Consider the following 14000-nt stretch of genomic DNA (forward strand, 5'->3'; position numbering starts at 1 on the left):
TCATTCCCGATTTTATGCTTGTCCTCCATAATATTGATGAAAAAAGCGAGCACGCCAGGACTCGAACCTGGAATCTTCTGATCCGAAGTCAGACGCGTTATCCATTGCGCCACGCGCCCACGAAATTTGCATACACACATGGAATATTTGATCCTTGTCCAGCCACACTAGTCGATAAAAGCAACAGTCTCACCACGACTCGAATCATTCCCGATTTTATGCTTGTGCTCCAACGATATTGATGAAAAAAAGCGAGCACGCCAGGACTCGAACCTGGAATCTTCTGATCCGTAGTCAGACGCGTTATCCATTGCGCCACGCGCCCACGTCAGTAACATTAACAAACTGAATATTTGATCCTTGTCCAACAACTATATTGGATTAAAACAACAGTCTCCTCACGACTCGAATCATTCCCGATTTTATGCTTGTGCTCCAACGATGTTGATGAAAAATAGCGAGCACGCCAGGACTCGAACCTGGAATCTTCTGATCCGTAGTCAGACGCGTTATCCATTGCGCCACGCGCCCACCTCAGTAACATTAACAAATTGAATATTTGATCCTTGTCCAACAACTATATTGGATTAAAACAACAGTCTCCCCACGACTCGAATCATTCCCGATTTTATGCTTGTCCTCTATAATATTGATGAAAAAACGAGCACGCCAGGACTCGAACCTGGAATCTTCTGATCCGAAGTCAGACGCGTTATCCATTGCGCCACGCGCCCACGAAATTTACATACACACATGGAATATTTGATCCTTGTCCAGCCACAATAGTCGATTAAGACAACAGTCTCCACACGACTCGAATCACTCCCGATTTTATGTTTGTCCTCCATAATATTGATGAAAAAATCGAGCACGCCAGGACTCGAACCTGGAATCTTCTGATCCGAAGTCAGACGCGTTATCCATTGCGCCACGCGCCCACGAAATATACATACACTCATGGAATTTTTGATCCTTGTCCAGCCACAATAGTCGATTAAAACAACAGTCTCCTCACGACTCGAATCATTCCCGATTTTATGCTTGTCCTCCATAATATTGTTGAAAAAAGCGAGCACGCCAGGACTCGAACCTGGAATCTTCTGATCCGTAGTCAGACGCGTTATCCATTGCGCCACGCGCCCACCTCAGTAACATTAACAAATTGAATATTTGATCCTTGTCCAACAACTATATTGGATTAAAACAACAGTCTCCCCACGACTCGAATCATTCCCGATTTTATGCTTGTCCTCTATAATATTGATGAAAAAACGAGCACGCCAGGACTCGAACCTGGAATCTTCTGATCCGAAGTCAGACGCGTTATCCATTGCGCCACGCGCCCACGAAATTTACATACACACATGGAATATTTGATCCTTGTCCAGCCACACTAGTCGATTAAGACAACAGTCTCCACACGACTCGAATCACTCCCGATTTTATGTTTGTCCTCCATAATATTGATGAAAAAATCGAGCACGCCAGGACTCGAACCTGGAATCTTCTGATCCGAAGTCAGACGCGTTATCCATTGCGCCACGCGCCCACGAAATATACATACACTCATGGAATTTTTGATCCTTGTCCAGCCACAATAGTCGATTAAAACAACAGTCTCCTCACGACTCGAATCATTCCCGATTTTATGCTTGTCCTCCATAATATTGTTGAAAAAAGCGAGCACGCCAGGACTCGAACCTGGAATCTTCTGATCCGTAGTCAGACGCGTTATCCATTGCGCCACGCGCCCACCTCAGTAACGTTAACAAATTGAATATTTGATCCTTGTCCAACAACTATATTGGATTAAAACAACCGTCTCCCCACGACTCGAATCATTCCCGATTTTATGCTTGTCCTCTATAATATTGATGAAAAAACGAGCACGCCAGGACTCGAACCTGGAATCTTCTGATCCGAAGTCAGACGCGTTATCCATTGCGCCACGCGCCCACGAAATATACATACACTCATGGAATTTTTGATCCTTGTCCAGCCACAATAGTCGATTAAAACAACAGTCTCCTCACGACTCGAATCATTCCCGATTTTATGCTTGTCCTCCATAATATTGTTGAAAAAAGCGAGCACGCCAGGACTCGAACCTGGAATCTTCTGATCCGAAGTCAGACGCGTTATCCATTGCGCCACGCGCCCACGAAATATACATACACTCATGGAATTTTTGATCCTTGTCCAGCCACAATAGTCGATTAAAACAACAGTCTCCTCACGACTCGAATCATTCCCGATTTTATGCTTGTCCTCCATAATATTGTTGAAAAAAGCGAGCACGCCAGGACTCGAACCTGGAATCTTCTGATCCGAAGTCAGACGCGTTATCCATTGCGCCACGCGCCCACGAAATATACATACACTCATGGAATTTTTGATCCTTGTCCAACAACTATATTGGATTAAAACAACAGTCTTCCCACGACTCGAATCATTCCCGATTTTATGCTTATCCTCCATAATATTGATGAAAAAACGAGCACGCCTGGACTCGAACCTGGAATCTTCTGATCCGAAGTCAGACGCGTTATCCATTGCGCCACGCGCCCACGAAATATACATACACTCATGGAATTTTTGATCCTTGTCCAGCCACAATAGTCGATTAAAACAACAGTCTCCTCACGAATCGAATCATTCCCGATTTTATGCTTGTCCTCCATAATATTGTTGAAAAAAGCGAGCACGCCAGGACTCGAACCTGGAATCTTCTGATCCGAAGACAGACGCGTTATCCATTGCGCCACGCGCCCACGAAATATACATACACTCATGGAATTTTTGATCCTTGTCCAGCCACAATAGTCGATTAAAACAACAGTCTCCTCACGACTCGAAATATTCCCTATTTTATGTTTGTGCTCCAACGATATTGATGAAAAAACGAGCACGCCAGGACTCGAACCTGGAATCTTCTGATCCGAAGTCAGACGCGTTATTCATTGCCCCACGCGCCCACGTCAGTAACATTAACAAATTGAATATTTGATCCTTGTCCAACAACTATTTTGGATTAAAACAACAGTCTCCCCACGACTCGAATCATTCCCGATTTTATGCTTGTGCTCCAACGATGTTGATGAAAAACAGCGAGCACGCCAGGACTCGAACCTGGAATCTTCTGATCCGAAGTCAGACGCGTTATCCATTGCGCCACGCGCCCACGAAATTTACATACACACATAGAATATTTGATCCTTGTCCAGCCACAATAGTCCATTAAGACAACAGTCTCCACACGACTCGAATCACTCCCGATTTTATGTTTGTCCTCCATAATATTGTTAAAAAAAGCGAGCACGCCAGGACTCGAACCTGGAATCTTCTGATCCGAAGTCAGACGCGTTATCCATTGCGCCACGCGCCCACGAAATATACATACACTCATGGAATTTTTGATCCTTGTCCAACAACTATATTGGATTAAAACAACAGTCTCCCCACGACTCGAATCATTCCCGATTTTATGCTTATCCTCCATAATATTGATGAAAAAACGAGCACGCCTGGACTCGAACCTGGAATCTTCTGATCCGAAGTCAGACGCGTTATCCATTGCGCCACGCGCCCACGAAATATACATACACTCATGGAATTTTTGATCCTTGTCCAGCCACAATAGTCGATTAAAACAACAGTCTCCTCACGAATCGAATCATTCCCGATTTTATGCTTGTCCTCCATAATATTGTTGAAAAAAGCGAGCACGCCAGGACTCGAACCTGGAATCTTCTGATCCGAAGACAGACGCGTTATCCATTGCGCCACGCGCCCACGAAATATACATACACTCATGGAATTTTTGATCCTTGTCCAGCCACAATAGTCGATTAAAACAACAGTCTCCTCACGATTCGAAATATTCCCGATTTTATGTTTGTGCTCCAACGATATTGATGAAAAATCGAGCACGCCAGGACTCGAACCTGGAATCTTCTGATCCGAAGTCAGACGCGTTATTCATTGCCCCACGCGCCCACGTCAGTAACATTAACAAATTGAATATTTGATCCTTGTCCAACAACTATATTGGATTAAAACAACAGTCTCCCCACGACTCGAATCATTCCCGATTTTATGCTTGTGCTCCAACGATGTTGATGAAAAACAGCGAGCACGCCAGGACTCGAACCTGGAATCTTCTGATCCGAAGTCAGACGCGTTATCCATTGCGCCACGCGCCCACGAAATTTACATACACACATGGAATATTTGATCCTTGTCCAGCCACAATAGTCCATTAAGACAACAGTCTCCACACGACTCGAATCACTCCCGATTTTATGTTTGTCCTCCATAATATTGATGAAAAAATCGAGCACGCCAGGACTCGAACCTGGAATCTTCTGATCCGAAGTCAGACGCGTTAACCATTGCGCCACGCGGCCACGAAATATACATACACTCATGGAATTTTTGATCCTTGTCCAGCCACAATAGTCGATAAAAACAACAGTCTCCCCACTACTCGAATCACTGCCGATTTTATGTTTGTCCTCCATGATATTGATGAAAAAAACGAGCACGCCAGGGCTCGAACCTGGAATCTTCTGATCCGAAGTCAGACGCGTTATCCATTGCGCCACGCGGCCACGAAATATACATACACTCATGGAACTTTTGATCCTTGTCCAGCCACAATAGTCGATTAAAACAACAGTCTCCTCACGACTCGAATCATTCCCGATTTTATGCTTATGCTCCAACGATATTGATGAAAAAAGCGAGCACGCCAGGACTCGAACCTGGAATCTTCTGATCCGAAGTCAGACGCGTTATCCATTGCGCCACGCGCCCACGAAATTTACATACACTCATGGAATTTTTGATCCTTGTCCAACAACTATATTGGATTAAAACAACAGTCTCCCCACGACTCGAATCATTCCCGATTTTATGCTTATCCTCCATAATATTGATGAAAAAACGAGCACGCCTGGACTCGAACCTGGAATCTTCTGATCCGAAGTCAGACGCGTTATCCATTGCGCCACGCGCCCACGAAATATACATACACTCATGGAATTTTTGATCCTTGTCCAGCCACAATAGTCGATTAAAACAACAGTCTCCTCACGAATCGAATCATTCCCGATTTTATGCTTGTCCTCCATAATATTGTTGAAAAAAGCGAGCACGCCAGGACTCGAACCTGAAATCTTCTGATCCGAAGACAGACGCGTTATCCATTGCGCCACGCGCCCACGAAATATACATACACTCATGGAATTTTTGATCCTTGTCCAGCCACAATAGTCGATTAAAACAACAGTCTCCTCACGATTCGAAATATTCCCGATTTTATGTTTGTGCTCCAACGATATTGATGAAAAATCGAGCACGCCAGGACTCGAACCTGGAATCTTCTGATCCGAAGTCAGACGCGTTATTCATTGCCCCACGCGCCCACGTCAGTAACATTAACAAATTGAATATTTGATCCTTGTCCAACAACTATATTGGATTAAAACAACAGTCTCCCCACGACTCGAATCATTCCCGATTTTATGCTTGTGCTCCAACGATGTTGATGAAAAACAGCGAGCACGCCAGGACTCGAACCTGGAATCTTCTGATCCGAAGTCAGACGCGTTATCCATTGCGCCACGCGCCCACGAAATTTACATACACACATGGAATATTTGATCCTTGTCCAGCCACAATAGTCCATTAAGACTACAGTCTCCACACGACTCGAATCACTCCCGATTTTATGTTTGTCCTCCATAATATTGATGAAAAAATCGAGCACGCCAGGACTCGAACCTGGAATCTTCTGATCCGAAGTCAGACGCGTTAACCATTGCGCCACGCGGCCACGAAATATACATACACTCATGGAATTTTTGATCCTTGTCCAGCCACAATAGTCGATAAAAACAACAGTCTCCCCACTACTCGAATCACTGCCGATTTTATGTTTGTCCTCCATGATATTGATGAAAAAAACGAGCACGCCAGGGCTCGAACCTGGAATCTTCTGATCCGAAGTCAGACGCGTTATCCATTGCGCCACGCGGCCACGAAATATACATACACTCATGGAACTTTTGATCCTTGTCCAGCCACAATAGTCGATTAAAACAACAGTCTCCTCACGACTCGAATCATTCCCGATTTTATGCTTGTCCTCCATAATATTGATGAAAAAAGCGAGCACGCCAGGACTCGAACCTGGAATCTTCTGATCCGAAGTCAGACGCGTTATCCATTGCGCCACGCGCCCACGAAATTTGCATACACACATGGAATATTTGATCCTTGTCCAGCCACACTAGTCGATAAAAGCAACAGTCTCACCACGACTCGAATCATTCCCGATTTTATGCTTGTGCTCCAACGATATTGATGAAAAAAAGCGAGCACGCCAGGACTCGAACCTGGAATCTTCTGATCCGTAGTCAGACGCGTTATCCATTGCGCCACGCGCCCACGTCAGTAACATTAACAAACTGAATATTTGATCCTTGTCCAACAACTATATTGGATTAAAACAACAGTCTCCTCACGACTCGAATCATTCCCGATTTTATGCTTGTGCTCCAACGATGTTGATGAAAAATAGCGAGCACGCCAGGACTCGAACCTGGAATCTTCTGATCCGTAGTCAGACGCGTTATCCATTGCGCCACGCGCCCACCTCAGTAACATTAACAAATTGAATATTTGATCCTTGTCCAACAACTATATTGGATTAAAACAACAGTCTCCCCACGACTCGAATCATTCCCGATTTTATGCTTGTCCTCTATAATATTGATGAAAAAACGAGCACGCCAGGACTCGAACCTGGAATCTTCTGATCCGAAGTCAGACGCGTTATCCATTGCGCCACGCGCCCACGAAATTTACATACACACATGGAATATTTGATCCTTGTCCAGCCACAATAGTCGATTAAGACAACAGTCTCCACACGACTCGAATCACTCCCGATTTTATGTTTGTCCTCCATAATATTGATGAAAAAATCGAGCACGCCAGGACTCGAACCTGGAATCTTCTGATCCGAAGTCAGACGCGTTATCCATTGCGCCACGCGCCCACGAAATATACATACACTCATGGAATTTTTGATCCTTGTCCAGCCACAATAGTCGATTAAAACAACAGTCTCCTCACGACTCGAATCATTCCCGATTTTATGCTTGTCCTCCATAATATTGTTGAAAAAAGCGAGCACGCCAGGACTCGAACCTGGAATCTTCTGATCCGTAGTCAGACGCGTTATCCATTGCGCCACGCGCCCACCTCAGTAACGTTAACAAATTGAATATTTGATCCTTGTCCAACAACTATATTGGATTAAAACAACCGTCTCCCCACGACTCGAATCATTCCCGATTTTATGCTTGTCCTCTATAATATTGATGAAAAAACGAGCACGCCAGGACTCGAACCTGGAATCTTCTGATCCGAAGTCAGACGCGTTATCCATTGCGCCACGCGCCCACGAAATATACATACACTCATGGAATTTTTGATCCTTGTCCAGCCACAATAGTCGATTAAAACAACAGTCTCCTCACGACTCGAATCATTCCCGATTTTATGCTTGTCCTCCATAATATTGTTGAAAAAAGCGAGCACGCCAGGACTCGAACCTGGAATCTTCTGATCCGAAGTCAGACGCGTTATCCATTGCGCCACGCGCCCACGAAATATACATACACTCATGGAATTTTTGATCCTTGTCCAGCCACAATAGTCGATTAAAACAACAGTCTCCTCACGACTCGAATCATTCCCGATTTTATGCTTGTCCTCCATAATATTGTTGAAAAAAGCGAGCACGCCAGGACTCGAACCTGGAATCTTCTGATCCGAAGTCAGACGCGTTATCCATTGCGCCACGCGCCCACGAAATATACATACACTCATGGAATTTTTGATCCTTGTCCAACAACTATATTGGATTAAAACAACAGTCTTCCCACGACTCGAATCATTCCCGATTTTATGCTTATCCTCCATAATATTGATGAAAAAACGAGCACGCCTGGACTCGAACCTGGAATCTTCTGATCCGAAGTCAGACGCGTTATCCATTGCGCCACGCGCCCACGAAATATACATACACTCATGGAATTTTTGATCCTTGTCCAGCCACAATAGTCGATTAAAACAACAGTCTCCTCACGAATCGAATCATTCCCGATTTTATGCTTGTCCTCCATAATATTGTTGAAAAAAGCGAGCACGCCAGGACTCGAACCTGGAATCTTCTGATCCGAAGACAGACGCGTTATCCATTGCGCCACGCGCCCACGAAATATACATACACTCATGGAATTTTTGATCCTTGTCCAGCCACAATAGTCGATTAAAACAACAGTCTCCTCACGACTCGAAATATTCCCTATTTTATGTTTGTGCTCCAACGATATTGATGAAAAAACGAGCACGCCAGGACTCGAACCTGGAATCTTCTGATCCGAAGTCAGACGCGTTATTCATTGCCCCACGCGCCCACGTCAGTAACATTAACAAATTGAATATTTGATCCTTGTCCAACAACTATTTTGGATTAAAACAACAGTCTCCCCACGACTCGAATCATTCCCGATTTTATGCTTGTGCTCCAACGATGTTGATGAAAAACAGCGAGCACGCCAGGACTCGAACCTGGAATCTTCTGATCCGAAGTCAGACGCGTTATCCATTGCGCCACGCGCCCACGAAATTTACATACACACATAGAATATTTGATCCTTGTCCAGCCACAATAGTCCATTAAGACAACAGTCTCCACACGACTCGAATCACTCCCGATTTTATGTTTGTCCTCCATAATATTGTTGAAAAAAGCGAGCACGCCAGGACTCGAACCTGGAATCTTCTGATCCGAAGTCAGACGCGTTATCCATTGCGCCACGCGCCCACGAAATATACATACACTCATGGAATTTTTGATCCTTGTCCAACAACTATATTGGATTAAAACAACAGTCTCCCCACGACTCGAATCATTCCCGATTTTATGCTTATCCTCCATAATATTGATGAAAAAACGAGCACGCCTGGACTCGAACCTGGAATCTTCTGATCCGAAGTCAGACGCGTTATCCATTGCGCCACGCGCCCACGAAATATACATACACTCATGGAATTTTTGATCCTTGTCCAGCCACAATAGTCGATTAAAACAACAGTCTCCTCACGAATCGAATCATTCCCGATTTTATGCTTGTCCTCCATAATATTGTTGAAAAAAGCGAGCACGCCAGGACTCGAACCTGGAATCTTCTGATCCGAAGACAGACGCGTTATCCATTGCGCCACGCGCCCACGAAATATACATACACTCATGGAATTTTTGATCCTTGTCCAGCCACAATAGTCGATTAAAACAACAGTCTCCTCACGATTCGAAATATTCCCGATTTTATGTTTGTGCTCCAACGATATTGATGAAAAATCGAGCACGCCAGGACTCGAACCTGGAATCTTCTGATCCGAAGTCAGACGCGTTATTCATTGCCCCACGCGCCCACGTCAGTAACATTAACAAATTGAATATTTGATCCTTGTCCAACAACTATATTGGATTAAAACAACAGTCTCCCCACGACTCGAATCATTCCCGATTTTATGCTTGTGCTCCAACGATGTTGATGAAAAACAGCGAGCACGCCAGGACTCGAACCTGGAATCTTCTGATCCGAAGTCAGACGCGTTATCCATTGCGCCACGCGCCCACGAAATTTACATACACACATGGAATATTTGATCCTTGTCCAGCCACAATAGTCCATTAAGACAACAGTCTCCACACGACTCGAATCACTCCCGATTTTATGTTTGTCCTCCATAATATTGATGAAAAAATCGAGCACGCCAGGACTCGAACCTGGAATCTTCTGATCCGAAGTCAGACGCGTTAACCATTGCGCCACGCGGCCACGAAATATACATACACTCATGGAATTTTTGATCCTTGTCCAGCCACAATAGTCGATAAAAACAACAGTCTCCCCACTACTCGAATCACTGCCGATTTTATGTTTGTCCTCCATGATATTGATGAAAAAAACGAGCACGCCAGGGCTCGAACCTGGAATCTTCTGATCCGAAGTCAGACGCGTTATCCATTGCGCCACGCGGCCACGAAATATACATACACTCATGGAACTTTTGATCCTTGTCCAGCCACAATAGTCGATTAAAACAACAGTCTCCTCACGACTCGAATCATTCCCGATTTTATGCTTATGCTCCAACGATATTGATGAAAAAAGCGAGCACGCCAGGACTCGAACCTGGAATCTTCTGATCCGAAGTCAGACGCGTTATCCATTGCGCCACGCGCCCACGAAATTTGCATACACACATGGAATATTTGATCCTTGTCCAGCCACACTAGTCGATAAAAGCAACAGTCTCACCACGACTCGAATCATTCCCGATTTTATGCTTGTGCTCCAACGATATTGATGAAAAAAAGCGAGCACGCCAGGACTCGAACCTGGAATCTTCTGATCCGTAGTCAGACGCGTTATCCATTGCGCCACGCGCCCACGTCAGTAACATTAACAAACTGAATATTTGATCCTTGTCCAACAACTATATTGGATTAAAACAACAGTCTCCCCACGACTCGAATCATTCCCGATTTTATGCTTGTCCTCCATAATATTGATGAAAAAACGAGCACGCCAGGACTCGAACCTGGAATCTTCTGATCCGAAGTCAGACGCGTTATCCATTGAACCACGCGCCCACAAAATTTACATACACACATGGAATATTTGATCCTTGTCCAGCCACAATAGTCGATTAAGTTAACAGTCTCCACACGACTCGAATCACTCCCGATTTTATGTTTGTTCTCCATAATATTGTTGAAAAAACGAGCACGCCAGGACTCGAACCTGGAATCTTCTGATCCGAAGTCAGACGCGTTATCCATTGCGCCACGCGCCCACGAAATTTGCATACACACATGGAATATTTGATCCTTCTCCAGCCACACTAGTCGATAAAAGCAACAGTCTCACCACGACTCGAATCATTCCCGATTTTATGCTTGTCCTCCATAATATTGATGAAAAAAGCGAGCACGCCAGGACTCGAACCTGGAATCTTCTGATCCGAAGTCAGACGCGTTATCCATTGCGCCACGCGCCACGAAATTTGCATACACACATGGAATATTTGATCCTTGTCCAGCCACACTAGTCGATTAAGACAACAGTCTCCCCACGACTCGAATCACTCCCGATTTTATGTTTGTCCTCCATAATATTGATGAAAAAACGAGCACGCCAGGACTCGAACCTGGAATCTTTTGATCCGAAGTCAGACGCGTTATCCATTGCGCCACGCGCCCACGAAACATGCATACACACATGGAATATTTGATCCTTGTCCAGCCACACTAGTCGATAAAAACAACAGTCTCACCACGACTCGAATCATTCCCGATTTTATGCTTGTTCTCCAACGATATTGATGAAAAAACTCGAACCTGGAATCTTCTGATCCGTAGTCAGACGCGTTATCCATTGCGCCACGCGCCCACGTCAGTAACATTAACAAATTGAATATTTTTTCCTTGTCAAGCTACAATATTCGATTAAAAGAACAGTCTTGCCACGACAAAAATCATTCCCGATTTTATACTTGTGCCCTAACGATATTGACGAAAAAAGCGAGCACGCCAGGACTCGAACCTGGAATCTTCTTATCCGAAGTCAGACGCGTAATCCATTGCGCCACGCGCCCACGAAATTTACATACACACATGGAATATTTGATCCTTGTCCAGCCACAATAGTCGATTAAGTCCACAGTCTCCACACGACTCGAATCACTCCCGATTTTATGTTTGTCCTCCATAATATTGTTGAAAAAACGAGCACGCCAGGACTCGAACCTGGAATCTTCTGATCCGAAGTCAGACGCGTTATCCATTGCGCCACGCGCCCACGAAATTTGCATACACACATGGAATATTTGATCCTTCTCCAGCCACACTAGTCGATAAAAGCAACAGTCTCCCCACGACTCGAATCATTCCCGATTTTATGCTTGTCCTCCATAATATTGATGAAAAAAGCGAGCACACCAGGACTCGAACCTGGATTCTTCTGATCCGAAGTCAGACGCGTTATCCATTGCGCCACGTGCCCATGAAAGTTACATACACACAGGGAATATTTGATCTTTGTCCAGCCACTATAGTCGATTTAAACAACAGTCTCCCCACGACTCGAATCATTTCCGATTTTATGCTTGTTCTCCAACGATATTGATGAAAAAACTCGAACCTGGAATCTTCTGATCCGTAGTCAGACGCGTTATCCATTGCGCCACGCGCCCACGTCAGTAACATTAACAAATTGAATATTTTTTCCTTGTCAAGCTACAATATTCGATTAAAAGAACAGTCTTGCCACGACAAAAATCATTCCCGATTTTATACTTGTGCCCTAACGATATTGACGAAAAAAGCGAGCACGCCAGGACTCGAACCTGGAATCTTCTTATCCGAAGTCAGACGCGTAATCCATTGCGCCACGCGCCCACGAAATTTACATACACACATGGAATATTTGATCCTTGTCCAGCCACAATAGTCGATTAAGTCCACAGTCTCCACACGACTCGAATCACTCCCGATTTTATGTTTGTCCTCCATAATATTGTTGAAAAAACGAGCACGCCAGGACTCGAACCTGGAATCTTCTGATCCGAAGTCAGACGCGTTATCCATTGAACCACGCGCCCACAAAATTTACATACACACATGGAATATTTGATCCTTGTCCAGCCACAATAGTCGATTAAGTCAACAGTCTCCACACGACTCGAATCACTCCCGATTTTATGTTTGTCCTCCATAATATTGTTGAAAAAACGAGCACGCCAGGACTCGAACCTGGAATCTTCTGATCCGAAGTCAGACGCGTTATCCATTGCGCCACGCGCCCACGACATTTGCATACACACATGGAATATTTGATCCTTGTCCAGCCACACTAGTCGATAAAAGCAACAGTCTCACCACGACTCGAATCATTCCCGATTTTATGCTTGTCCTCCATAATATTGATGAAAAAAGCGAGCACGCCAGGACTCGAACCTGGAATCTTCTGAACCGAAGTCAGACGCGTTATCCATTGCGCCACGCGGCCACGAAATTTGCATATACACATGGAATATTTGATCCTTGTCCAGCCACACTAGTCGATAAAAGCAACAGTCTCACCACGACTCGAATCATTCCCGATTTTATGCTTGTCCTCCATAATATTGATGAAAAAAGCGAGCACGCCAGGACTCGAACCTGGAATCTTCTGATCCGAAGTCAGACGCGTTATCCATTGCGCCACGCGCCCACGAAAATTGCATATACACATGGAATATTTGATCCTTGTCCAGCCACAATAGTCGATTAAGACAACAGTCTCCACACGACTCGAATCACTCCCGATTTTATGTTTGTCCTCCATAATATTGATGAAAAAGCGAGCACGCCAGGACTCGAACCTGGAATCTTCTGATCCGAAGTCAGACGCGTTATCCATTGCGCCACGCGCCCACGAAATTTACATACACACATGGAATATTTGATCCTTGTCCAGCCACAATAGTCGATTAAGACAACAGTCTCCACACGACTCGAATCACTCCCGATTTTATGTTTGTCCTCCATAATATTGATGAAAAAACGAGCACGCCAGGACTCGAACCTGGAATCTTCTGATCCGAAGTCAGACGCGTTATCCATTGCGCCACGCGCCCACGAAATTTGGATATACACATGGAATATTTGATCCTTGTCCAGCCACAATAGTCGATTAAGACAACAGTCTCCACACGACTCGAATCAATCCCGATTTTATGTTTGTCCTCCATAATATTGATGAAAAAAGCGAGCACGCCAGGACTCGAACCTGGAATCTTCTGATCCGAAGTCAGACGCGTTATCCATTGCGCCACGCGCCCACGAAATTTACATACACACATGGAATATTTGA

General features: G+C 44.7%; 38 non-coding genes across 38 annotated transcripts; all 38 read right to left on the reverse strand.

Annotated features, from left to right (window-relative positions):
- Window positions 1-46: 46 nt before the first annotated feature.
- Trnar-ucg (transfer RNA arginine (anticodon UCG)) lies at window positions 47-119 on the reverse strand. The gene has a single exon. It is a non-coding gene; the product is annotated as a tRNA-Arg (tRNA).
- Window positions 120-252: 133 nt separating this feature from the next.
- Trnar-acg (transfer RNA arginine (anticodon ACG)) lies at window positions 253-325 on the reverse strand. Its single transcript has one exon. It is a non-coding gene; the product is annotated as a tRNA-Arg (tRNA).
- Window positions 326-458: 133 nt separating this feature from the next.
- On the reverse strand, window positions 459-531 carry Trnar-acg (transfer RNA arginine (anticodon ACG)). The gene has a single exon. It is a non-coding gene; the product is annotated as a tRNA-Arg (tRNA).
- Window positions 532-661: 130 nt separating this feature from the next.
- On the reverse strand, window positions 662-734 carry Trnar-ucg (transfer RNA arginine (anticodon UCG)). Its single transcript has one exon. It is a non-coding gene; the product is annotated as a tRNA-Arg (tRNA).
- Window positions 735-865: 131 nt separating this feature from the next.
- Window positions 866-938, reverse strand: Trnar-ucg (transfer RNA arginine (anticodon UCG)). Its single transcript has one exon. It is a non-coding gene; the product is annotated as a tRNA-Arg (tRNA).
- A 131-nt stretch (window positions 939-1069) lies between these two features.
- On the reverse strand, window positions 1070-1142 carry Trnar-acg (transfer RNA arginine (anticodon ACG)). Its single transcript has one exon. It is a non-coding gene; the product is annotated as a tRNA-Arg (tRNA).
- Window positions 1143-1272: 130 nt separating this feature from the next.
- On the reverse strand, window positions 1273-1345 carry Trnar-ucg (transfer RNA arginine (anticodon UCG)). Its single transcript has one exon. It is a non-coding gene; the product is annotated as a tRNA-Arg (tRNA).
- A 131-nt stretch (window positions 1346-1476) lies between these two features.
- On the reverse strand, window positions 1477-1549 carry Trnar-ucg (transfer RNA arginine (anticodon UCG)). Its single transcript has one exon. It is a non-coding gene; the product is annotated as a tRNA-Arg (tRNA).
- Window positions 1550-1680: 131 nt separating this feature from the next.
- Trnar-acg (transfer RNA arginine (anticodon ACG)) lies at window positions 1681-1753 on the reverse strand. The gene has a single exon. It is a non-coding gene; the product is annotated as a tRNA-Arg (tRNA).
- A 130-nt stretch (window positions 1754-1883) lies between these two features.
- Window positions 1884-1956, reverse strand: Trnar-ucg (transfer RNA arginine (anticodon UCG)). The gene has a single exon. It is a non-coding gene; the product is annotated as a tRNA-Arg (tRNA).
- Window positions 1957-2087: 131 nt separating this feature from the next.
- On the reverse strand, window positions 2088-2160 carry Trnar-ucg (transfer RNA arginine (anticodon UCG)). The gene has a single exon. It is a non-coding gene; the product is annotated as a tRNA-Arg (tRNA).
- A 131-nt stretch (window positions 2161-2291) lies between these two features.
- On the reverse strand, window positions 2292-2364 carry Trnar-ucg (transfer RNA arginine (anticodon UCG)). The gene has a single exon. It is a non-coding gene; the product is annotated as a tRNA-Arg (tRNA).
- A 744-nt stretch (window positions 2365-3108) lies between these two features.
- On the reverse strand, window positions 3109-3181 carry Trnar-ucg (transfer RNA arginine (anticodon UCG)). Its single transcript has one exon. It is a non-coding gene; the product is annotated as a tRNA-Arg (tRNA).
- Window positions 3182-3312: 131 nt separating this feature from the next.
- Window positions 3313-3385, reverse strand: Trnar-ucg (transfer RNA arginine (anticodon UCG)). Its single transcript has one exon. It is a non-coding gene; the product is annotated as a tRNA-Arg (tRNA).
- A 744-nt stretch (window positions 3386-4129) lies between these two features.
- Window positions 4130-4202, reverse strand: Trnar-ucg (transfer RNA arginine (anticodon UCG)). The gene has a single exon. It is a non-coding gene; the product is annotated as a tRNA-Arg (tRNA).
- Window positions 4203-4742: 540 nt separating this feature from the next.
- On the reverse strand, window positions 4743-4815 carry Trnar-ucg (transfer RNA arginine (anticodon UCG)). The gene has a single exon. It is a non-coding gene; the product is annotated as a tRNA-Arg (tRNA).
- A 744-nt stretch (window positions 4816-5559) lies between these two features.
- On the reverse strand, window positions 5560-5632 carry Trnar-ucg (transfer RNA arginine (anticodon UCG)). The gene has a single exon. It is a non-coding gene; the product is annotated as a tRNA-Arg (tRNA).
- Window positions 5633-6171: 539 nt separating this feature from the next.
- On the reverse strand, window positions 6172-6244 carry Trnar-ucg (transfer RNA arginine (anticodon UCG)). The gene has a single exon. It is a non-coding gene; the product is annotated as a tRNA-Arg (tRNA).
- Window positions 6245-6377: 133 nt separating this feature from the next.
- Window positions 6378-6450, reverse strand: Trnar-acg (transfer RNA arginine (anticodon ACG)). The gene has a single exon. It is a non-coding gene; the product is annotated as a tRNA-Arg (tRNA).
- Window positions 6451-6583: 133 nt separating this feature from the next.
- Trnar-acg (transfer RNA arginine (anticodon ACG)) lies at window positions 6584-6656 on the reverse strand. Its single transcript has one exon. It is a non-coding gene; the product is annotated as a tRNA-Arg (tRNA).
- Window positions 6657-6786: 130 nt separating this feature from the next.
- Window positions 6787-6859, reverse strand: Trnar-ucg (transfer RNA arginine (anticodon UCG)). The gene has a single exon. It is a non-coding gene; the product is annotated as a tRNA-Arg (tRNA).
- Window positions 6860-6990: 131 nt separating this feature from the next.
- Window positions 6991-7063, reverse strand: Trnar-ucg (transfer RNA arginine (anticodon UCG)). Its single transcript has one exon. It is a non-coding gene; the product is annotated as a tRNA-Arg (tRNA).
- Window positions 7064-7194: 131 nt separating this feature from the next.
- Trnar-acg (transfer RNA arginine (anticodon ACG)) lies at window positions 7195-7267 on the reverse strand. Its single transcript has one exon. It is a non-coding gene; the product is annotated as a tRNA-Arg (tRNA).
- Window positions 7268-7397: 130 nt separating this feature from the next.
- Trnar-ucg (transfer RNA arginine (anticodon UCG)) lies at window positions 7398-7470 on the reverse strand. The gene has a single exon. It is a non-coding gene; the product is annotated as a tRNA-Arg (tRNA).
- A 131-nt stretch (window positions 7471-7601) lies between these two features.
- On the reverse strand, window positions 7602-7674 carry Trnar-ucg (transfer RNA arginine (anticodon UCG)). The gene has a single exon. It is a non-coding gene; the product is annotated as a tRNA-Arg (tRNA).
- Window positions 7675-7805: 131 nt separating this feature from the next.
- On the reverse strand, window positions 7806-7878 carry Trnar-ucg (transfer RNA arginine (anticodon UCG)). Its single transcript has one exon. It is a non-coding gene; the product is annotated as a tRNA-Arg (tRNA).
- A 744-nt stretch (window positions 7879-8622) lies between these two features.
- On the reverse strand, window positions 8623-8695 carry Trnar-ucg (transfer RNA arginine (anticodon UCG)). Its single transcript has one exon. It is a non-coding gene; the product is annotated as a tRNA-Arg (tRNA).
- A 131-nt stretch (window positions 8696-8826) lies between these two features.
- On the reverse strand, window positions 8827-8899 carry Trnar-ucg (transfer RNA arginine (anticodon UCG)). Its single transcript has one exon. It is a non-coding gene; the product is annotated as a tRNA-Arg (tRNA).
- A 744-nt stretch (window positions 8900-9643) lies between these two features.
- On the reverse strand, window positions 9644-9716 carry Trnar-ucg (transfer RNA arginine (anticodon UCG)). The gene has a single exon. It is a non-coding gene; the product is annotated as a tRNA-Arg (tRNA).
- Window positions 9717-10256: 540 nt separating this feature from the next.
- Trnar-ucg (transfer RNA arginine (anticodon UCG)) lies at window positions 10257-10329 on the reverse strand. The gene has a single exon. It is a non-coding gene; the product is annotated as a tRNA-Arg (tRNA).
- Window positions 10330-10462: 133 nt separating this feature from the next.
- Trnar-acg (transfer RNA arginine (anticodon ACG)) lies at window positions 10463-10535 on the reverse strand. The gene has a single exon. It is a non-coding gene; the product is annotated as a tRNA-Arg (tRNA).
- Window positions 10536-10868: 333 nt separating this feature from the next.
- Window positions 10869-10941, reverse strand: Trnar-ucg (transfer RNA arginine (anticodon UCG)). Its single transcript has one exon. It is a non-coding gene; the product is annotated as a tRNA-Arg (tRNA).
- Window positions 10942-11872: 931 nt separating this feature from the next.
- On the reverse strand, window positions 11873-11945 carry Trnar-ucg (transfer RNA arginine (anticodon UCG)). Its single transcript has one exon. It is a non-coding gene; the product is annotated as a tRNA-Arg (tRNA).
- Window positions 11946-12877: 932 nt separating this feature from the next.
- On the reverse strand, window positions 12878-12950 carry Trnar-ucg (transfer RNA arginine (anticodon UCG)). Its single transcript has one exon. It is a non-coding gene; the product is annotated as a tRNA-Arg (tRNA).
- Window positions 12951-13285: 335 nt separating this feature from the next.
- Window positions 13286-13358, reverse strand: Trnar-ucg (transfer RNA arginine (anticodon UCG)). The gene has a single exon. It is a non-coding gene; the product is annotated as a tRNA-Arg (tRNA).
- A 130-nt stretch (window positions 13359-13488) lies between these two features.
- Trnar-ucg (transfer RNA arginine (anticodon UCG)) lies at window positions 13489-13561 on the reverse strand. Its single transcript has one exon. It is a non-coding gene; the product is annotated as a tRNA-Arg (tRNA).
- Window positions 13562-13691: 130 nt separating this feature from the next.
- Trnar-ucg (transfer RNA arginine (anticodon UCG)) lies at window positions 13692-13764 on the reverse strand. Its single transcript has one exon. It is a non-coding gene; the product is annotated as a tRNA-Arg (tRNA).
- A 131-nt stretch (window positions 13765-13895) lies between these two features.
- Window positions 13896-13968, reverse strand: Trnar-ucg (transfer RNA arginine (anticodon UCG)). The gene has a single exon. It is a non-coding gene; the product is annotated as a tRNA-Arg (tRNA).
- Between the last annotated feature and the right edge of the window lie 32 nt (window positions 13969-14000).

This window comes from Ascidia mentula, chromosome 5, assembly GCF_947561715.1.
Source record: "Ascidia mentula chromosome 5, kaAscMent1.1, whole genome shotgun sequence".
Classification (NCBI taxonomy): domain Eukaryota; kingdom Metazoa; phylum Chordata; class Ascidiacea; order Phlebobranchia; family Ascidiidae; genus Ascidia; species Ascidia mentula.